The sequence below is a fragment of the Podarcis filfolensis genome, assembly GCF_964270895.1.
Source record: "Podarcis filfolensis genome assembly, chromosome: 2".
Classification (NCBI taxonomy): Eukaryota; Metazoa; Chordata; class Lepidosauria; order Squamata; family Lacertidae; genus Podarcis; species Podarcis filfolensis.
In genome coordinates this window covers 116368158-116392058 of record NC_139605.1, presented here as the reverse complement: position 1 = coordinate 116392058, position 23901 = coordinate 116368158, and the positions used below count along the sequence as shown (strand labels likewise).

General features: G+C 43.4%; 1 long non-coding RNA gene across 1 annotated transcript; it reads right to left on the bottom strand.

The window, feature by feature from the left end:
• Positions 1 to 11900: 11900 nt before the first annotated feature.
• On the bottom strand, positions 11901 to 20953 carry LOC310756032. Its single transcript, XR_014544667.1, has 4 exons — positions 20834 to 20953; positions 20304 to 20426; positions 13347 to 13434; positions 11901 to 11947 (listed from the first exon to the last, which is right to left on the bottom strand). It is a non-coding gene; the product is annotated as an uncharacterized lncRNA (long non-coding RNA).
• Between the last annotated feature and the right edge of the window lie 2948 nt (positions 20954 to 23901).

The following is a 23901-nucleotide window of genomic DNA, read 5'->3' as shown; positions in this document are numbered from 1 at the left end:
AAGCATGTGCACGCGCACGCACACACATATAGAACTGATAATTGTGACAGAATTTACATAGTATTATTGCATAGGGTGTTCAATGTAAATAAGTAACTTAGATTTTCAACAGACAAAATCTCAATCCCAGCTGGGATTTTTGTATTCCTTGCAAGAGGCGTGGGTAGTCAGCCCATTGGTCAAATCTGAACTTTTTCTGTTCTGTCAGTCTATTTATTTGGTAAAACCTGCTTTTGATTTGATCTCCATGGGCTATCTCCTGCCTGGGTTCTAAGGCTGGTATTTTACTCTATCCACAAAAGCAACGAGGCAATTGCATGTTGGATTCAGAACCAATAAGAGTGATACGCATACAGATGCCTGCATTTTGGAAGTATATAATCTATATACGATGGTGGCGATGGCAGTACTGGAGCTGAACACTGAGCCTAAAAAAAACCAAAGTCACCCTAAAAGCTTTCCCCCTTTCCTGAATTTTCAGCTTTCGTGTTAAATAAACAGTAAAGCTACAAATAATATGCACACGGAGCAAAGTTGCTTCCAGGTTTGCACCCTTGAGTGATGTTTTTCTGCATTTAGCTGGAAGAGGAATTAAAACTGGAGCTGAGTGAAAAATGCCTCCCACCTTTTGAGGTCTCATTTGTCTGTAAAGCTATTTTTATCACAGCAAAGAAAAACAAAGAAAACAATATTCTGAAGTCAACTTCAAATATCAAGCGTTGGTTTTTTTAACATGAAGACTAAAAGAAAGGAAAGAAAAAGAAAACACTTTTGATTCTCCATCTATCAGCTTTAAAAACATATGCAAAATTCTTACTCCATAATAAAATTCAATTCTTATACTTTTCCATAAGCCAACTTTTTCCTGTCTTCAAACTGAAACCCTCGGGTATAGGGTGGTATATATTCAATCAATCAATCAATCAATCAATAAAATATCACAAGCCTTTTGAGGTCTCATTTGGATAGCGGAGGGTGCTAAAGTTTCCCGGGCTGCTCCCAGCTCCTTGGATCTGCCAGGTGCCATATTTAAATCCTCAAAATGCAGAATTTGAAAAGTTCATCAAATGGAGGTTCCATACAATGCTTAACATACCATAACATTATCCAGCAATGTCCTTGTGCGTGGCTAAAACCCTTGTATAATGTCTACTTGAAGGCATGTTCTATTCAAATGTGCACATAATTGATCTGTAAATTGCTATTCTTTTTATCATGGAGAAATAAGAAATGCATGCAGGGAGTGGAGGCTGCTCCATTTGGGTGAATGGACAACTGCCCCACCAGCAGGGGTGCCAACTCTATGAGGCTGAGGTGTCTTCAGTGCCCCCCATATCTGCTGGGAGGGGGCTGGGCCCCTCAATGCTGAGGGAGTGGAGGAGGCGCAGCTTCAGTGACCAGCTCCCCCTCTGCACTCAACTTCCTCCCAATGATGTGACATTGCACATGACTTCCTCCCAATGATGTGACATTGCACATGAGATGCGCATCCTGTGCATGGCATCACACACACGCGTCAGACGCATGATGTCACACAAGCATGACGTACAGCACATGCTCTGGGCACAAATGGGCACCTCTGCCCACTAACTTTAGTCTGCCCTCAGCCAGTCCCCATCTGCCTGCCTTCTTACTTACAGCTCATCAGCTTCCTCCTCCTTAGTCCCCATGCCATCTTTGCAGAACCCATCAGGCTGTGGCAAAGGAGTGCAAAGACACCAGGGGTATTTGCCAAGGGTATTTGGTAAGTAGTTCAGCCAAGGCTAGCCCAAGACAATTTGTTGCCCTGAGAGAGAAATGTAAATGATTTCCTCAAGGGATAAAAGACACAGCGCCAAAGAGCAGAAGAAGAAGAAGAAGAAGAGGAGGAGGAGGAGGAGGAGGAGGAGGAGGAGGAGGAGGAGGAGGAGGAGGAGTTTGGATTTGATATCCCACTTTATCACTACCGGAAGGAGTCTCAAAGCGGATAACATTCTCCTTTCCCTTCCTCCCCCACAACAAACACTCTGTGAGGTGAGTGGGGCTGAGAGACTTCAGAGAAGTGTGGCTAGCTCAAGGTCACCCAGCAGCTGCATGTGGAGGAGCGGAGACGCGAACCTGGATCACCAAATTACAAGACTACCGCTCTTAACCACTACACCACACTGGCTCATAATGGGTACATTGTGAAGAAAATGGCAGGTCCCACATTGATTTCTCCCCAACCCACTTCATGATGTATACAGTGGTACCTCTGGATGCAATCTGTTCCGGAGCCCCATTCACATCTAGAAGCAAACCTAACCAGCGATGACACATCTGCGAATGTGCGCGTCACTTTTTGCCACTTCTGCGCATGTGCGTGACATCCTTTTGAGCGTCTGTGCATGCGCAAGTGGCAAAACCCAGAAGTAACGCGCTCCGTTACTTCCAGGTTGCCGCGGAGCGCAACTCAAATGCACTCATCCCGAAGCACATTTAACCTAAGGTATGACTGTAGTTGCCCTGTATACCATGTGTCTGTTTTATGGTACAGTTTCATTTTGTGTCACATAGCTGCCAATTGGCTGCTTTTTAAAGGTGGCCCCAAATCTGCTGCCTAAAGTGCCTGGCGTGCTCTGGTCCATGGGGTCACGAAGAGTCAGACACGACTAAATGACTAAACAACAACAACAAAATGTCCATTTGACCTCATAGTAAGTAAGACTGGTGTGTGTGTGTGTGTGTGTGTGTGTGTGTGTGTGTGTGGCATGCTAATAAGTAAAATAACTTAAGTTTAAAACCAGCTGAACTACCAGTACTTGTTTCCTCCTGCTGAAATCTCTAATGACTTCTCACTTACTCGAGTAGTCCCTATTGAAAGTGCCAGGTTTGTGGGGCAATGCACATTCATCTTATGTCTGTCTGCAGCTGCTCACACTTAGGTAAAGGTAAAGGGACCCCTGACCATTAGGTCCAGTCGTGACCGACTCTGAGGTTGCGGCGCTCATCTCGCTTCACTGGCCAAGGGAGCCGGCATACAGCTTCCGGGTCATGTGGCCAGTATGACTAAGCCGCTTCTGGCGAACCAGAGCAGCGCACGGAAATGCCATTTACCTTCCCGGCGGAGCGCTACCTATTTATCTACTTGCACTTTGACGTGCTTTCGAACTGCTAGGCTGGCAGGAGCAGGGACTGAGCAACGGGAGCTCACCCGGTCGCGGGGATTCGAACTGCCAACTTTCTGATCGGCAAGTCCTAGGTTCTGTGGTTTAACCCACAGCGCCACCCGCATCCCGTTGCTCACACTTAAGGACAGGTAAATTGTGTGAGCCTTAGGCTGTGGACAGACAATACCTTTAAAACACATTTGAAGCACATTCCTTCCCTTAAAGAATTCTGGGCACCATGGTTTATCCCTCTAGACCAGGGGTGCACAACCTGCAGCACTCCAGATGTTTCTCGACTACAACTCCCATCAGTCCCAGCCAGCAAAGACAGTGATCAGGGGTGACAGAAATTGTAGTACAGAGACATCTGGAGGGCCGCAGATTGTGCACCCCTGCTCTAGACTTATAATTCCCAGCAACCCTTATGTACCCCCTAAGTGTCCTGTTTTTAGCACTTTATCGCTGCCCTTTGTTACTATATGCGGATGACGCTGTCATCCTTTCTTTTTCTAGAGTAGGTCTTATGAGGGCCTTAAAAATTTTTGGATCATATTGTAATGCAAATTCCCTTACAATCAATTATGAGAAATCTAAAATTCTAATTTTCTCAAAGAGCCGGAAACTCCATAATTGGAGAATTGATGGGAGAGTCATCGAACAAGTCTATAGATTCCAATACTTGGGAGTTTGGTTACAACATAACCTTAGATGGAAGGCCCATGTAGCCTATGTTACAAATAGAGCCAAAGCTATCTCCTTGGCGATCTTGCGATTTTTCTTCACCGATGGGGCCCTTCATATCCCATCGGCGTTGAAAGTCTTCAAGGCCAAGGTGATCCCAACAATTGCTTATGCCATCTCAATTTGGGGGACTTTTGTCAACTTATCCCACCTAGAGGTTATTCAAAATCAGTTTTTAAGAGGGATATTGAAACTGCCCAACTGTGTAAGTAATACAGCGCTACGCATGGAACTTAATATTGTATCCCTGGAAAACGCTCTGTGGAAGCACATACTTTGTCACTGGTTATCTCTATGGCACAATCTCCCAAACTTGTACTTGATACAATGCATGTGGAGAGATGATTTCCAGAGCCCATGGGTAAAAAATTTACAACTGAAAATTACGGCAATGGGAATCTCCCCATCCAAATTACTAGAGCAGGATATAGTTCCAGCTAAAAGAACAGTAGCCTGTAAACTAGAGGAGATGGACTTGCAGCAGAAAATGGTCTTGGGCAATGGTACCTGCTCACCTCTAAACCTTGGTTTATTACCCCTCTTAAGGCTCCCAAACTATTTGAATTCCTTAACTTCTTCGGCTCATAGATATGCTTTTGTAAAGGCAAGATTCAACACCTTCCCATCGAACGTGCTGAGAAATAGATTCTCCAATGGACAGATATCGCTCTTATGTGATTGTAATTGTGGGGCACCGGAATCGTTGCATCACATAATTTTTGATTGTGCATTTCACTCATCGGCCAGGAGCAAGTTTCTTGCTCAATATCTAAAGGGAATTGCCGATGATACAAATGAAGCCAAACTGAGATATCTATTAAATGATGATGACCCCTTAAGATCACTCATGGTTGCCAGATTCTTGATCAGCGTTCTATCCCTAAAGAAGAGAAACGGACTCCTGTGCGGCTCGGATAATCCCTCTAAACTATGATCTATGTTTTAGGATGTAATTAGGTGATATCACCATTGATGTCTTCTACTAATTTATGAGTAGAGGGCGATGTTTATGTTACAAATTTAGTGTAATGTATGATGTTGGTCTTTTGTTTTTGTTTTGCTTTGGTTCTTGTCTGTTTTTTGTAAGTTTTGGCGGTTTTAAAATTGGAGTTTTAAGTACATTATGTTGGTATGGGAAACTGTTGTGTGATGGGCCAGTGGCCGTAATAAAGTTCAATACCAATAGTGGGACATACCGGATCAAAGAAGCCAATCCCAATCCCAGAATGCTCTGTTTTTTGGTCCAGCACTCTGTTGATCATTAACAGGGTTGCGCCAAAGCATCTTCTGGTCCAGTGCTTTGGAACAACCCTGCTGATGATCATCAGAGAACAAGACTGGAAGGTGTGCCCCTCCTGATCTCCCAATTTGGGGGACAAAAATGTTGGAGGGTGTTCTCTTACCAAATCCACCCTTCCTGTTCCAAAAACAGAGAAGGGAATATTTCAAAAACAGTTTTCAAAGTGCTTTGGCCATGGGAGAAGAAGAGTAATATTTATGATGTCAGAAATACTAGTCAGTAGATACCATGACATTGGGCCCATGACATTGGGCATATATATGCACATACACATATATACACACACATATATATGCATGCTTGCAGAATCCTTTATAGAGCTCACTTTGGGACACAAAAGTGTTTGTTTTGTTAGTTTTCCTGCAAAACAGACACAACCCCAACTTATTTGGACCCCGGTGCTGTCCTCATTCACCTCTGAATGCCTAGAGTGGGCAGAATAACTCCCGTACAGAGTTTCTCTTAAATTAACTGTTAAATTTCCTGCAAGTGCCACTTAATAATGGTGGCTGTATAACCGCAGGATCATTATCAAACATCATGCTGCAATATAACACCAATATAACCCACCTACATAACAAGCAATATTATCCCAATCAACTTGGAGAGGTAACATTCAGCAATAGAAAATAGATCTAATGTGCAGTACCATCTTCCTGCATGTTTGAGAACATTGTCCTCTCTAGAAAAGAATGATCCCTTCTTCATGAGTCCTTAAAAGTAATTTAAAAGAAGAAGAACCGTCTGATCACAAACTCTAAAATCTAAATTTTTCTGACTGTAACAGGGTGAAAAACATGTTTCTTGGTTGTTTAGAAATTGGTCTGTGCCTGTCTGTCAGGCTTCATGGACCACTGTTTGTTTGCTATTTCAAGATTACAGCTAATACCAGTATTAGGGCTGGTACCTATGGATTCTGTACCCAGAAGAGTAACATGGCTGAAGCTCTGAATCAAAACTCAGTGTTGGCCCATATGGGCAACAAAAAAGACAAAAATGAGACACAGCAGCTAACATTTGTGCAGCTGAGTTAAAGACAAAGGGCAGTCGCATCTTGCGGCCCTGCTCTTACAGCGGTGGGATCACAGTGGGCTAACCTGGTGGGGAGTGACAGCAGCACTGCAAATACACTGACTGCCATTTTGATTTCCCACAACATTTTCCCACGGTCCCATCACAGGCTACAGCAGAACTAAAAATAGCAGGTGGCTGCCAGACCAGGTGCACAATATGGGCAACAGCTGTGGGCCTTGCCCTCAAGGCAGTTGCCGAAGGGTGTTGGTGCTGGCTTGATGAATAATCAATGCACTGGGCCCTGCACTGATAATTAAATTAAATGTATAATGCAATATTATAAATGTCGTAATAAGAGAAAAAGAAAAAGAGTTTGGATTTGATATCCCGCTTTATCACTACCCAAAGGAGTCTCAAAGCGGATAACATTCTCCTTTCCCTTCCTCCCCCACAACAAACACTCTGTGAGGTGAGTGAGACTGAGAGACTTCAGAGAAGTGTGACTAGCCCAAGGTCACCCAGCAGCTGCATGTGGAGGAGCGGGGAAGCGAACCCGGTTCACCAGATTACAAGACTACCGCTCTTAACCACTACACCATACTGGCTCCATAGACCCTTCCTTTAAACCTCACATCAACACTGTGAGGCAAGAGAGAGAGAGAGAGAGAGTGTGTTACCAGCTCTTGAACATGTGTCTTCCCAGACTCAACTTTCTAATGCAACATGGCATTTCTTGTCTCTAGATGCAAGATGGGAAGAATCATTAGGGAAGAAGCAAACAGATGTTGCATGCAGTTGTGTGGAACTTCCCGCCATTTTGGTTTGTTTGTTTTGTTTTAACCAAGCACAGCCTCAAGAAGAGGTTGTGAGCTGAAGTGGAAGACCACTTAAGCGTTGCTCAACCTGCTCAAAATCCCCCACCCTAAGTTGATTTTGTACTCAGAGAGAATATGGGAACATGGGCTACATTTCCCTAGAACAGGTTGCTTACATCACAGGGCCGTGCTGAAAAATTTCTCAGGAATATTATCTAAGATTCTATCGCATCATCTCGCTATCGGTCTATGCCAGAAGAAAATTCACATCTGTCAAGAGTGACTCATGATCCTCGGCATTGGGCCATCTATGCAATTTAGAACAAGGTGCTGTTGTTACATGTCACTTTTCCAGTCTTCACAGTTGATCTGGGAAGGAAGTTAATTGCAGTGTCATAAATCTATTGAGGTGATAGAAGTAGCTGACATCAGGAGAGGAGCTGAAATCATGGCTTCATTTCTTTGAACACGGGGGATCACTATACTGGGGTTGCTTCAAACTTTATCTATTTTGTTAGTGTGTGCGGGGGGGGTGTCAATAATTAAGAATCCAGGTTTACAATCTGTGGCAATGTCACTTTTAGGATTTGAAGTTGTTTATACATTTTAGTGCTTTTTTAATTGCTGCCATTGTGTCTCTATACAAAATTGTGTAATTGTTTTCATTGTGAAATTGCTTCAAGATGTTTTATGAGAAGTAATTCATAAAAAGAAATAAATGTTGGCTTTCACTCTAGAGATGAACTCATTGACTTGAAACGTCTGTCCTCAGAGTAAAACTGATCTGGATCTAACCATTCATATATAATATGTCCAATGGATTTTCTTCCTCAGCGCATAAATTCTGACAGCATAGGGACTCAAACCTGTTGCGTTTATGCAAGATTGGGGGCTGTGAATGCAGCAACTCAGGAAGGTATGTGTTGTCTGTTGAATCTTTGACTACACCCACATCACTTTTATCAAGTACCAGCACCATTTAAACAAAAAACAAAAAAAGGATTGGATCCAATATCATTGTTTGTATATATTACTGAACTAAGCACTAAGCTATTGAGCACAGGTGTCTGTTTAACAGCCTTCTTGAGCTCCGAACACAGGCCTGCATCAGAGCTTCTCCGAGTTGCAGGAAAGAGGGGAAGGAGCAACTCTCAAAGCTGGGTTGTTCTTAAAGGAACAATGCACAGGGACTAGATACATCACATAAGGGACCTAACTTAGGGATCATCAACATTTCCGCTTCTCCCATGCCTAGAAAGAATGGGTCTGAGAGGTTCCCCCCCCCCCCGCCCTACTCCTTTCCCAGGAAAACCCACTCTCTTAAGCTAAACTGAAGAAAACGTCAATCTGGAAAAACATCAAATTGCTGTTTGCTCCAACTGAGCACTAAAGAGCAGTTTTCCCTGGGGCAAAGCAGCAGGAAAAGAGGAAGTATGGATAAGCCCTTAGGGAGCTACTCAGAGTTATGAGTGCACAGCCTCTTCCTGGTCTCTTAATGCCCTACTCCAGGGTACCCTTGGATGAAGTACACTCATGCAGTTTTGAGAAAGGGATGAGAATATTGATCCACAAATGTCTAGACAGTGCAAGATGGAGAACTGTGTGTGTATGCTATATCTGCTTCAGCATTTCCTGTTTGTGCTGATTGACAGTACATTCTGCTCAAGGAAAAAGGGACACTTGAGCAGAATGTTTCTTGGAACATTTTACCAGCACCATCTGCTCTCAGCCTACTTCTAAGTGCTCATTCGCCGACCACCAGTTCCTACAGCCACAGATTTAAATGGAAGGGTGAGTTTAGGACACTGCAAAGATCAACCTTTCCAAAGATCAATGGGAGAAAATTCCCTCCTTAATGCTATTTTTGGTGCTTTGATAACTGAAAAAATTACTGCTGCAGCGGGGGTGGGGGGGGGTGGGGAAGAGTCTTAATTTTCTCACCCCCGTCCTAATTCCTAATTGTAGCCACTTTCCCTTTCCTGAAAGGGAGAGCACAGATAGCAGGATAAGTGCTCATCGTTTCATATGATTAATGTTCATGTTATTACTGTTCAAAATTAACAAGTTCTCCAGCAGCTCCTGGCATTGGCTTGAATCCTTTCCTTCCCTGAATGGAATTCCCATGCACAGAACGGGTCTTTCATGCCTCTCCGTTCCTTCTGCAGCCCCCTACAAATCTGCTCCTGGGGTTTAGGGGGCCTTTAGGAATGTTTTGGAGGCTATAGATGGGGGGGGGGGAGAATTGGTCCAAATGGATGGGCAACTTACAAGCCAAGCCACTGCATTTATGTACTAATTATTGCAGGGTTTTTAAAAAGCAGATTTGCCATCTGCACAAAATCCCCATCAGACGCCTCACACTTAAAAAAGGAAAGAGAAAAAGAAAGCATGCTTTGCTCTTTGCTTTTTAGTATGTGTTTCTCCATAGTTCTTATCTACAATACAGGAACAATTCATTTATGAATCTGTCTTAGTTCAGAAATTGAGGACATTATACTCTTATATAATCTGTGTACATGCTTCCCTGGGGTGTATGGGTGTTGGGAGAGGGGTAATACCTCTGGTGGGGTAGTTTGTCTACCTTTGGTCCCCACCCTGCACTCAGCTCTCACCTGTGGCTCCTAGAAGGTATCAGCATGCAACAGCGGCCACACCCCAAGAATGGCTTTGACCAGCCAGCTAAACCAGGTGAGGATAGCTGAAGGGTCTCAAACCCTCGGTGAGTAAGGGACTTCCCCTGCATGTGAAGGCAGGCTCTGGCACACTGAGCATACGAGATCAATAGTGCGTCAAGCAGGGGCAAAACTAGGCTTTATTTCACCCAGGTCAATGACCCAGTTTGGCACCCCCTCCATGCATATTTGCGTACACACACACACAGGCTGGCAGCATCAATGGCGCCCCTCTGGAGGCTTCACTCGGGGCAAAAAAACCTAGCTACCCCCCCCTGTAGTTATGGCTTTTTTTGTTTGTTTGTTTTTTTATAATAATATTTTATTAAGTTTAACAATAAAGAGATACATAAAACACACAGAAAAGTAAAAATCAACAATACAATCTTTCACACAAAAAAAACAAACAATCAGGAACACCACAAATGACATAGATAACATATAACAAACACAAATCACTCTTTTCTAATTTTTCATCTTTGGTTAACTTATTTTCCTGACTTCCTCACACCTCCCTTTTTTGTATCCCTCTTTAACAATTAGCTCAGCAAATTCATATCTTCTACTTTGTCCTTAAATGTTTACCTCCCAAATTTATAGTTTCCAAATTTTTATCTCTTGTTACTAGAACTTCTTCTTTTTATTTTAATATCATCCACATTCACGTAGTTATGGCTTTGGGGTCAAGAAGGTGGTTTCTGCACATGCCGTAGAGGGAAGTGAGAGGCAAATGACGCTCATCAACCTGGGAAGGTAGCCCTTCTAGGAGGACAACTTTGATCTTAAACCTCCACTGCCTTGTGGGGTATCTTCAGGAGGAGAAAAGGCCAAGGAGTAAACCGTACACAAATCTGGAGTCCCTAAGAAGGTTGGTTAGGGATGCGGGTGGCGCTGTGGGTTAAACCACAGAGCCTAGGACTTGCCAATCAGAAGGTCAGCAGTTCGAATCCCCGTGACGGGGTGAGCTACCGTTGCTCGGTCCCTGCTCCTGCCAACCTAGCAGTTCGAAAGCACGTCAGAGTACAAGTAGATAAATAGGTACGGCTCTGGCGGGAAGGTAAACGGCGTTTCCGTGCGCTGCTCTGGTTTGCCAGAAGCGGCTTAATCATGCTGGCCACATGATCCGGAAGCTGTACGCTGGCTCCCTCGGCCAATAAAGCGAGATGAGTGCTGCAACCCCAGAGTCGGCCACGGCTGGACCTAATGGTCAGGGGCACCTTTACCTTTTAAGAAGGTTAGATGGTGCCTTGTACACCTCCTTCCAGCAACTCCTGCAGCCAAGCTGTGCCAAACATCTTGCTCTGCTTTCCTTTGGACCATATCAGGGAGGTCAAGAGGGGGTCTCGTCATCTGGGCAGCCCAGGACCTACACACACTGCCCAGGCTTGTTCCCCAGGGAAGTCACTTTGGTACTGCTAATGCAGTCATCTGACTTCACCCCTGGAGGCAGACTCCACTGCCTCTAGAGAAAGACAGATGCCCACAACAATAACAACATGCTTCCCCTCACATTGCCTGTCATTTAAGTGCTTACTAAACACATAGGTCTAATGTGTCTAATTCAAACGACACACTATCAGCTTTCCAACTGCACAACTTTCCCCCCAACTCTGAATTTTATTTCAAACTGCACACTTAAAAAACCCTGAACATACTGAGACCTGTGACTCATGCTTAAGATGTGTATGTACATGTCAATTAGGCTTTTTCTAAAGAAAGCCCAGAGTGGAATAAAATGTACTTGATGGGATTCCATGCAGTAGAGCAGGAAAGATGAACATTTGTACGGAGAACAATAGCAGTTCTTCTGAGAAGCTTCCAATTCTCTGAAAAAGCTAATGTCTGTTTTTCTTTTTTTGGACATTATTTTTATGGAGATCATTTTTCTACATCTTCTTACATACATAAAAATGTCAGGCTGTCATCACACAACCCGCACTAGAGAATTTCTAGTACCACATCACAATTCCGGATAAGCATGACATCAGGGCAGAGAAAAGGAGCAAAAGAGAATAGATTCTATCCAGAAGAGTCAATCCCTTAGTTGACACTTCTTCAAACTCAAAGCAGTGCTCAGTTTTGGATAATAATAATAGCCTAAAACATCTCAACAAACTGTTTTCCAGAGTTGGTTATTACTCAATTCCATATAGCACAGTACAGGAAAACACTCAGCTGGCATAGTAGCAATACTTTTAATATATTTTAATCGAGGGCAGTCAGCTCTTGCCTTAACTGATGGTCATCCAGATTCTGTATGAGGAAGAGCTGCTATTCCTGATGGTAGAGAGCATAGCTTTCAAAAAAAATTCTGCAGTTTCCAAAACGTTAATGGACTTTGAATCAGAACCATAGATTTCAACACCATAGAGCATTTATCTTTAGGGCAGGCTTAATCAGCCGCCCACCCTTATTGTAATAGAACTTCATCAATGCCCCTATGTTTTTCTGTTCTCTGACTTTCACTGCCTTCATATAACACTTCCAACAGAGGGTTTTGCTAAAGAGTACACCCAGGAATCTAAATCAGTGAGGTTGTTCTATAACTTGCTGTCCTAAACACCATTTATACATAGGACTGTGTTTGCCAAAAATCATAATCTTGATCTTAGAGTAATTTATTGATAGGTTTTCCCGTTTACAGTATGTACTGACCACTTCCAAGAGATTTCTGAGGCCCGATCGGGAAAGAGAGAGGAACACTAAATCATCTGCATGCATCAAGATTGAGATCTTTCTGTTCGCTAAATACAGCACCAAATCATTAATATAAAAGTTTAAATGAGTGGGAGCCAGAAGGATTGCAATCTGTAAACCCTAACTCCCATCTACAGCAGCACTCTTTCCAAGGAATTTTCACTGGCTAAAGTTGCCCAGTTGTTGGAAAAGCTGACCTTGGCTCTCTGGTGCCCTGAAATGTTTTCAAGAAGACTTCTCACAAAGTCTGTGCATCACACTCATCAGTATTCTTCATTCCAGCTGACTGCAGAGTTCAGCACTTTAAAATTGACTTTAAACAAGAGATCAAAATTTCATAACAAGTTCTTTCCTGATCTGCACCCATTAAGTCAATTTTAAAACATTTAGCAAAACATTTTCCTCCAGGCAAATTAAAGTTGTCGAGCCTGGTAAAGATGGCTCATCTGTGTTGCTGCCTCTTCTACACTTATTTCAGATTTTATCTCTTCCTTTGGGTTCACCATTTGTCTCCACATGAAGGAGAAGGGGCAAATATCTCCTGAGGGCCAGGAAGGGTCAAAAGATATCACACATCTTACAAAAAGAGATAGAAGATCTAGAAAATGTGTATCCACTAACACAGGCAGGGGGAATGCTTGGCCCTTCAGATGCTTCTGAACTATAACTCCTGTCATCCCAAACAAGCATGGCCATTGGCTAGGGATGATGGGAGTTGTAGTTTACCAGCTTCTGGAAGACCAAAGATTCCCCACACCTGCTCTAACATGAATCAGATGAAAATGATTCCTTTTAAAAAAAATAATCATGTGAACTCAGGGTCATTTTTGTTATTATAAAAAATTTAAAAGTTTCCTTTGTTTAGAGTGGCTCTCACCCCACTCGCACACTCCTTTTAAGTAACAAGAAGGGGATTTAGCAGGGGCTTGGGTGGTGGTTGTAGGCCTCAGCCCTCTACCTACCATTCAGTGTAGCCCACCTGAAGAAATGGCCCAACAACCAAAGATCTTGACTCAGAAAGATCTTGCTCCTCCCACAAAGATGCCTTGCGATGTGAAGTGGGATAGCTGTGAGATTAAAGAAGACAACTTGTTGGTGCCCATCTAGCTACCCCTGAATCACAGAAAATGTTTCTAGCATTCCTCCAAATAACGTCGATTTCCTAATGTTACAATTATGTTTGCAACACGGTCATTAAAAGCAGCGAGCCTTGGATTAACTTTTATTAAGTTTACTCAGGTGCATTTGCATCTACAATTTTAAACAGCTGCCATCTGCTGCCCCCACATTATCTCTGTCTGAATTACGAAGTGCTTTACTCCTCCACTGCTGCCCCTACAGTGGAGGAATAAACTACTGGGGAGAAGCACTTTGCAATCCAAACTTTTACCAGGGAGTAGCAAACCAACAGATCAACGAGTGTATCCAAAGCTCTGTAAGCTTGTGCCAGCCAGGGGGGAAATGGCAGGGGGTGCTGTAGCTTCTTTTTTTGCTGTGGCAGCTCAGCTCAGGCCCCTCGGGGGAATGGGGTAGCTAAGGATCCAGCAGGTCCATGGCTGGCTCTGCTTCTCCCGTCCCCCACACCTGTAATGCCCTGTTTCCAGAGCGTGTATTGACTGCTGCCTGTGGAAGGTGTCCATGTTCTGCACTTCTCATGGGCACAGCAGAGACCTCTGCAGTGACAGTCTCCACATCACCAGCAGAGGCTGACCAAGGTCAGAGGAGGGGCATCTTTACCATATCCTAACCCCCTCCAACCTACACAGCACAAGCAGAGACATCTCCTTGCCAACAAAGTTCCGTATAGTTAAAGCTATGGTTTTCCCAGTAGTGATGTATGGAAGTGAGAGCTGGACCATAAAGAAGGCTGATCGCCAAAGAATGGATGCTTTTGAATTCTGGTGCTGGAGGAGACTCTTGAGAGTCCCATGGACTGCAAGAAGATCACACCTCTGCATTCTGAAGGAAATCAGCCCTGAGTGCTCACTGGAAGGACAGATCCTGAAGCTGAGGATCCAGTACTTTGGCCACCTCATAAGAAGAGAAGACTCCCTGGAAAAGACCCTGATGTTGGGAAAGATGGAGGGCACAAGGAGAAGGGGATGACAGAGGACGAGATGGTGGGACAGTGTTCTCGAAGCTACCAGCATGAGTTTGACCAAACTGCAGGAGGCAGTGGAAGACAGGAGTGCCTGGCGTGCTCTGGTCCATGGGGTCACGAAGAGTCAGACACGACTAAACGACTAAACAACAACAACATTTCCCCATATGCACCTGAAACCCTCCTGCAAAATACTGATAGTCTGAAGGCACCCTCTGGTTTCTGTTGATGTCTGAAGAAAGAGTCTGTGTAACTACTTCAAGGCCTAATTTGGAAAAATGAGAGTACCGGTATATGGCTGTGTCAGGCAAATACCAATTTCTTTTTAGACTAAATGACTAAACAACAAACCTCCTCCAGCATGCAAAGTTCAGGGTGTTGGGTTTGCTCTCTTTGCTATGTACATTCCATACAGAGCACATAACTTCTTCCAAAGAATTCTGGGAGGTGTAGTTTGCCCCTGAGATTCACAGTTCCTAGCACCCTTAACAAGCTGCACCACACCGGCTTTTAGTGACAAACCAAAGTCCCCTTCATCAGAGGCGGAGCTAGCTTCTGCTGCACCTGGAGCGGTGTGCACCCAGGGGGTGGGGCTAGCCACCTGCTGTGGTGGGGCTAGCTGCCCATGGGGGTGGGGCGAGCATTCCAGGGGGGCTGGGTGCACGTCTCGGGGGGTGCACCAGCCGCTGTGTGCCTCCAAGGGGGTGCGTCACCCACCGTGAGCCCCCTGGGGAGTGCGCCACCCACAGTGGGCATCAGGGGGTAGCGTGATGATGTCACCCCCCCCCAGGTGTCACCCCCGCACCTGGGGCGGACAGCACCCACCGCACCCACCTTTCTTAACCTCTGCCCTTCATGGCTTATATAGGAGTTAAGAAGTTTCCATGAGTAGAAAGGCAAGCGGGGGCCACACTGTTTGCCCTGCCCCCAATGTTAGTTGTCTTCCTGGCCCTCTGATGGCCATGTCTGAGGAAGGGAAACTTCATATGTGGAGTTCTATGTGCATAGACAACCAGAGTTCCAGATTGCAGGGAAGGCTACGCATCTGTCTGTAGGTTTCCCTTCTTCAGCTATCCAAACTCAAAGCATCAGTGTGAGAGGGTGGGGAAGGACAGGATGTTGGGGGCTCAGTCCATGGTGTGGCTCTGCTTCCCCTTCTACTTATCAAGCCTGTACAGAAACTGGGCTTGGAATGTGCATTGCAGGGCCATTTAACTCTAGCTTATGAAAGACTTTACTAAAATATAAATGTGTTTGATCTTTAAAGTGACAGGGAACTCCATGTATTTTTGCTGGCTATAGCTCATTCCCTTGCACTGAGGATGCTGCCTTTGAAATGGATGTTCTGCCCAACTACCAGTACTTGTATGTAAGACTAAAGTTGTTATGCTCTGCAACAGAATCTTCTGTATCAGGAAAAAACTCATCAGGGTGGGGGAGACTCATTCAGCCCCTGGGAGATCTCCCAACATTTGGCAAAACATTTTCCGCAAACTTGTAGCAACTTCACTGCATTCCGTTCAGTTTAGTCTTTTAGGACCATTGCTCTTAGTAGGGCAATGCGTTGATTTACCAATGGCTGATATTATGTGCTTTGAGTTCCCACATTATTTTTCCATTTGTAGCACAGAGATTTAAAGATGTGCTGCTTTTTTATTTGACTGGATGGATGCCCTGCTTTGTAATATGTTGCACTGCAGTGTTTTGTTCAATGTGTAAGCTGCTGTGGAAAAAATGGATACGTCCCCTCTATAAATAAACAAACCCTCTGATTTATTTGGATCTTTACACATCTTGTTTACATATTCTTTTTAATGTATGAAACAACTGGTGGGTTTTGCAACATTCGCTAAGCATGAATGAATCAAGAATGAATTGTACATTGGTAGGATTCCCAGCAGCACATTAAGCGATAGGCAGAACACACCCTAGCCTTGTTGAATGAATCAATGACCAATGTGTTGAGAGACAGGTGGATTTACTGCATAATAAATATTTGTACTAAATGGTGATATTTCAGCCAACTTTTCACTTGTCCTGAACTTTGGCTATAGAATTCACTGAATTTATGGTGGCCAGATGAAAAGGGAAAAAAAAAGAACATAACTAGATCTTCAATAAGAATGGCAGATAATGCCCTGGAGGAAGAAGCAACAGACTTCAGAGGTTTGCCTTTTGAATTTCTACCAGAGAAATCAGAGACATGCAATGAAATTTCCCACATAATAAAATCAGCTCAGTTTGGCAACTCCCAAGGTCAATTGGGGGGCCATGCAAAAGCAGGAGACTGGGATGAACTTCACTGCCTCTTAATATATTGATTGCCATTTTGCTCACTGTAGATCAGGGAGAGCCAACCATGGTGCCTTCCATATGCTGCTGAATGTACCCCAGCTCCCTTTTCTGATCGTTAGTCATGCTGGTTGGGAATGGCAGAAGCTAAAGCTGAACATCTGGAAGATATTCTGCTCCGCTCTAATCTTGTCAAAGATTCATATAGTCCAAACTATATTAGCAGTGGTTTAATATAGTCCAAACTAAAACATCAGCCTTAGTCTGTGATTCACAAACTGCAAGGTGAGGCTCTGGTATTCAAAATGGCTTCAGCTGAAATTCTCAAGCTGTGGCACTTAGTGCAAGCTCTGGTTATTTCCATATGGTATGAAGCAGACCTTGGAAATTGAAGTGTACATCTCATTGGTCTCAATGCAGCCAGTCTAGCTTATTTGCAAGCTTGAATGGTGTGTGGGTTGTCTCATTAACCACTCTGCTATACCCAACATGAATTTCCTCTGTGGCTGATCCACACCGAAGCCATTTTCAGGAACCAAATGTATTGACTGAAGCTCTCAGGGTTGTTGAGACCAGTCCAATGTCCAGGTATCTTAAGGGCAGGAATAAACACTATATTTAAGGAGCCAGAACTGTGTGATTGCTAGCTGTTCTATTTGCAGAGATTGGGAAATCTTTCATATTGTGCTTTCTCCTTCTCAGAAAGCCAGGGTGCAATTTGAAGCAAGCATCTGAAAAGACTCTGTTTGAATGTTTGCTAACTCCTCCCACACACCACCTGAAGAGTTTTATCAGACAATGATGATGTGAATGACACCAACAGTTTCCTCCTCCCCCTACAAACACGCCATTTGCATTTTTAATTCCTTGTCTGATTAAGAGTTCTGGGGAACTCCAAAGCTTGCACACTATTTTGTAACATTTTGATTCTCCTGATAATACCATTGCCCAGATGTGCATGTTATACTATTCTAAGTATGCCTTGCTGCCTTCAAATGAAGTCCTATTGGAAACCAGGGGAACTTATTTCGATGTAAACATGGTTAGGATCTGCATGTAAATGATTTTGGGAGGCAGAGATTCCCAAGGCTCCTTCTCATATATTGTGATATGATTTCTACTACTATTGTTTCTGTGGAGAAATTGCCTTGAACTGGAGTTGCAAAGGATCCAAATTTTATTGCAAGTTTAACTCATCACCTCTTGACTGAACCCAAATTTTGAAGGTTTTCCAGAAAATAATGAACTTCAGCCACTTAACCCTGGGCCCCACCACTGGAACAGAGGAAGCTGTGTTATCCTGAGTCAGGCCATTGCTCTATCTAAGGTGAAAGGTAAAGGGCCCCTGGACAGTTAAGTTCAGTCAAAGGCAACGATGAGGTGTGGCGATCATCTCACTTTCAGGCCGAAGGAGCCAGCATTTGTTTGTTAGATAGCTTGCTGTATCTAACTCAGTATTGTGTACACTGACTAGTTGTACCTATCTGGGTTTTCAGGCAGGAGTCACTCTCAGCCCTACCTGAAGATGCTCTACCATTCAGGTACCACTGTTCCCCATAACTTTCATATGCAACATGGTCCTGTGAACTGACCAGAGCTTATCCCTTTTCTTTGAGCTCAGGGCACAGACCCAGCACGTGTGCTTATGCCTTAAAAGACTTGCAGTATTTGCTGATGCCTGTGTGTTAATTGTCCTGATCAGCACATTTTTTGCCTTTTATGTCTTTCAACAAAGATAAAACCTAATTGATCTATCTTCATAAAATATTAGGTCACACTAATTAAACAATCCCTCTTAATTGCTCCCTTTAATGTTGAGCCCAAAAAGAAGTAGGAGTTGAAAGAGAAGTAGGAGAGAAGCTTTGTTAGATGTCTGGTATGAAGCCGTATAAATTATATACAACGTATCACCCTATGAAATACAACCATCTACATATAATATGGATTCTTTGACCTGAATCTTTACAATTTGTGGGAAATTGTATAACTGAACTGTGAAACAATTTTTGGGCTGAACCATTTGGACATGAAGAGACATATCCCCAAATTTCTTCTCAACTTGGCCAGTTATGTCTTTTCAGAAAGTCCCACATTCATGGTGTCAGGGTTTTGTTTTTTTAAGACTGGTAGTAGTTCTAAACTGGCATTAACAATATTCTCAGTAGTATTTGTGTGACAGCTGGCAAAAAACTGCTTTCAGAAAGTTACTTTCTTGCCAACTTATTAATTATAATAAGTATACCTCACTTGCCTGTCTTAAAAGGACCCACCCCACCCCCCCAGCAGTTAATGTACCCTGATAGGTTCTTTTTTCTATCAGTGAGCCCTGATTGGCTTGCCTGGCTGTGATATGAAGGCTGCAGGAAGCACTGGGAGGCTAAATTGATGCTCTGCCAAGGGCACTATGGGAAATTAAAACAGTGACTCAATACAGCTGCCAAGCGCAACCAAGAATGCTGGACCAGAGAGGAAATTAAGGATCACCAAAGACAGACATCAGTAGTGGGCCCTGCCAGTGGATTAGGTTCTGGAAGCTGCCCAAGGTTTCCAGATGTTGAGTCAACCCTGATTAAGCACCATCAATATATTTTTTTAAAAGGTGTGGGGGGGAAACACATCTCAGCAGAAATGTGAATAAAGACTATCCACTAAACAGATTTTCCCTCAGGTACTATACCAAGTAGCCAGGCGGCAGCAGGCCTACAGAGATGGAGTCAGTTGGCCTTCTTATAGGAGGTCCCACAGCTCTGCCTTCATGACTAAGAAATCCCTGTCCTATGTGTCCTCCTTCTGTACCACAGAATACTAAGAAATATAGTCCCAGTGCACATGCAATTTCCCTCTCAAAGGAATGGCCGCCTGGCAGGAAATGATTGACCAACTGTGGACTATTTAGCCAGTTACAGTGGAAGAACCAGAAATGTTGCACACTCAGAGATATCACAATAGCAACATGTCTGTGTGTGGCAATGTTGTAAATAGGGAGGTGTGAATCTGTCAGTTTCAGGTTCTCTCAGTTTCTCATTTTTCCAATAGTAAATTCAGCTCTTCACAGTTCCACATTAATCTGTGATTTTAAAAAAAGTTCTCATGAAAATTAATCCATTTTTTTAATGGACTTTCTCCTAATGTTTTTTTCACAGAGCAAGTTCCCCTAATAGAATGCATTTTTGTATCTTGTTTTTACTAATATATATAGTTTTATGCATACTTTGCTCCAGCATATGAATTTCCATACACATTACTTGGCCGCAAAATTAAGAAAACTGTGGATTTCAAAGGATGGCTATGTTTTGCTTCACATATTGTTTTGGGAAGCACAACTTTTGATAGGTTTGTGTTTAACTGAGAACTGAATCAAATTTCTCCCCATCCTTAGTTGTAACACATGTTTTTGTACAAAAATCTGATGCTGTTCCACACATTATCTGCTGCAATTTATAACTTGTGCAATTTATAAGTTGTACTATGCTGTAATGTATGCTGTAATGTGCCTTTATCTGAATTCTACAGCTCTTGCCATTACGATATAAAATGTCTCACCATTGTTTTGTTTCTGTTCCTCGCTTAGTGCTCTCCAGAATTCCTTCCTTTTATACAACTATGTGTGGAATATTCAGATTCCTATTCTGAGTCACAGTTTCAGTCCGGCCCATTTCAGAACAGCTGTGTGGGTAAACAGAGTACATGTATTTAAGCTCAAATAAAGTTAATAAAAGACTAATATTAGGTATTTTTGGAAGTCTAGGTAAAAGATTAAAGTATTCCCCTTCTCTCAGATGTGCCTTCGTTCTATGCCACAGAGATTGGTTTTCATTTGGACTTTGGATATTCATGTTATGCTGTTAGCGAGTAAAAGCACAGCACATCTGCATTCAGTTGGCTGGCAGCATTGAGGTGGGGATGGGAATAGATTTTGAGGGGGAAACTGAAATGGCATATTTATTTCTTTAACATTTTTAGCATTCTGCATCAGTGATATCACAATGACATTTTCAACATCATGTGGCAATAGTACCACATTAATATATTAATAATCAGAATAACCAGAGCTTTTTCTAGCCGGAACTCACCAGAACTCAGTTCTGGCACCACTCAGGTGGGCATCATTGCATTGTACAAGAACAAGGGAGGTGTTCATGGTCAGTTCTGGCACCTCTTTTGCTAGAAAAACAGCAAAAAATAGAATAACTACTAAATAAAATGAGAGAAAATAAAAAGAAAACAATTATCATTAACAAACCAATACAGCAATAACAGAAAATATATTTACAAAACCTAGGTAGTATTTACTCCCAAAACTACATTAAATTTAATCGGATATGTAATCTCAAAGCACTCCCAGCAACACATGTGGGTTTATATTTTCCTGTAATTTATATATAATAAAAGTATAAGTAAATTTTCAACAAAATGATCATAATCCTGTCTTCTCTACCACTCTCTGAAATCATATTGGTCAGTTTAACCCAAACTTTTTCAGCAGGGGGCTGGTCCACTGTCCCTCAGACCTTGTGGAGGGCTGGACTATATTTTGAAAAAAATATATGAATGAATTCCTATGCCCCAAAAATAACCCAGAGATGCATTTTAAATAAAAGCACACATTCTACTCATGTAAAAACACCAGGCAGGCCCCACAAATAACCCAGAGATGCATTTTAAATAAAAGGACACATTCTACTCATGTAAAAAACACGCTGATTCCTGGACTGTCTGCGGGCCAGATTTAGAAGGCAATTAGGCCAAATCCGGCCCCCAGGCCTTAGTTTGCCTACCCATGGTTTAACTATACCAGGGGTCAGCAACCCGCGGCTCCGGAGCCGCATATGGCTCTTTTACACCTTTGCCACAGCTCCGGGGCAGATACTAGCGAGGGGAGGAGGCGCATTGTGCGCCCCGACACTCCCCACTGTGGTGGGCGCTGTACTGGCTGTGACGTCGCATGGGGGCAGTGCGTGCGTTAGTCACGCACCGTCCCGACGTCACCTTCCCGCCCGCTGTCAGATTGGAGGGCAGCGGCACGCATGCAGGTTAAATGTCGCAATGGTTTTGCGGCTCCCAGTTGTTGTTGTTTTTTGGAAACGGGTCCAAGTGGCTCTTTTTGTCTTAATGGTTGCAGACCCCTGAACTATACAGACAGGCTACCTCCTATACTTGATTCAGGTAATCATCCAGAGTAGGTGATTGGGTACTCTTTCACTTATATGCAATTATCCATTCTGGGGGAACATTTCCATCACTTGTGCTGTTTCAGCAGCTGGATGAGTGGAGCTATCTTCGTTGGGAAAATGGCACAGGGAGTTCCACAGTCCTGATCTGATTCAGTGGGGATATGAAGGGTGTCACACCCCCTGCCTATTCTGACATGTGAATAAAAACATCAGAACCACAGACACAATATTGTATTGCTCTTTCTGTCAAAAAACATCCTGTGTACACATTATCGTTTACACTGGCTCCAGTGCGCTCACACCACTGCTGTTTGAACTCTAGTACATTTGACTTTAGCCATAATCATAGCTGTCAACTTTCAGATTTGAAAATAAGGGATCACCAGCCTCGAAAATAAGGAATCAGCAGCCTCACCTGTCCCGGGGACAGTCTATGGGATATCTAACAATCCGGGATAGCAGCGGGAAGCAGCGGGAAACGGCGCTGGAATAAGGGAATTTCCCGCAAAAAAAGGGAAGGTTGACAGCTATGGCCATAATCCATATCTATCCTGCAGCTTGATGCATTTCCCCCTCAAACCAGGCTCCATCCAAACTGAAAACATAAGCAGTCACTTAGAAGTTAAGTTGAGGGGTGTACATTTAAGACAGCTGTTGCACGTGTGCAGATGACAACCTCTGGTTGGTGGTTTGCAGGCCCAAGGAAACACATCAGCTAATGCACATCCAGTGACGACATCCCCACCTCCTCTCTGGTGCACACAGCAAGGTAAAATGCAACTTGAAGCGTACCAGAAGGAAACAACCTCTCTACATGTTTAACTGCTAATATGTACACAGCCATACTGTATACTGTTTATGAACCCCATTGCCTTTATTTGTGTTTTCTGTGCAATTACAGGCCCTCTCCTTTGTTTTTGTTTGATAAAGACACCAAACAACATTGCAGAGCTGTTGCAAGATGCTCTCCAGCTCAGCAATATTGAGTACTGTAACCCTGGACTATATCTGCATCTACAGTGCAATTTTTAATTTGTAAAAAATTTAAATATATATATATTAATTTTCATTCATAGCCTTCATTTGCCGAAGATACTAAATTGTTCAGGGTCGTTAAAACAAAAACAGACCCCCACAAACCGAGTGAATGGGAAGTAAAATGACAAACACAATTAATTGTAAACAAGTGTAAAATGATGCATGTTGGGGCAAAAAGAAATCTTAATTTCACATATACACACATGGAGTCTGAACTGACAGGGACTGAATGAATAGCTAGATGAAGCCTGTGATTACTAAACCTGGGATCTATGCAAAGCATGTGACAACTGCAGGCAAGGGGTATTAGGTGTTGGCAGACCCTCTGCTAGCCCTCACTTGGCTTCTCAAACGTGGCTCCCCCGGAAAACTAGTTGCTACCAAAGTCCTATAGCCATGGCATGGATCCTCAGGAGTTGAGGATCTGATGAGCAGTCAGATAGGAGACTATGAAGAGCCTTATTTAAGCCTCCATAGGCTTTCCTCAATAGCAGAATATAATTAAATCTCCACTGTTTTCACATCTCCATTACAGTATCACCCCATTCTTAACTAGATGGGTGGCATTATTATTATTATTATTATTATTATTATTATTATTATTATTATTATTCCTGCACTGCTGTGAGAAGCATGGCTCTGGAAAATACCCACCCCAAGCCTGTGCAGTTGATGTGGGGGTGAGCAAGAAGGGGACTATATTGGGATTTGGGAGGAGGATAAGGTAAAGGTAAAGGGACCCCTGGCCATTAGGTCCAGTCGTGGATGACTCTGGGGTTGCGGTGCTCCTCTCGCTTTATTGGCCGAGGGAGCCGGCGTACAGCTTCCGGGTCATGTGGCCAGCATGACTAAGCCGCTTCTGGCGAACCAGAGCAGCGCACGGAAACGCCTTTTACCTTCCTGCCGGAGCGGTACCTATTTATCTACCT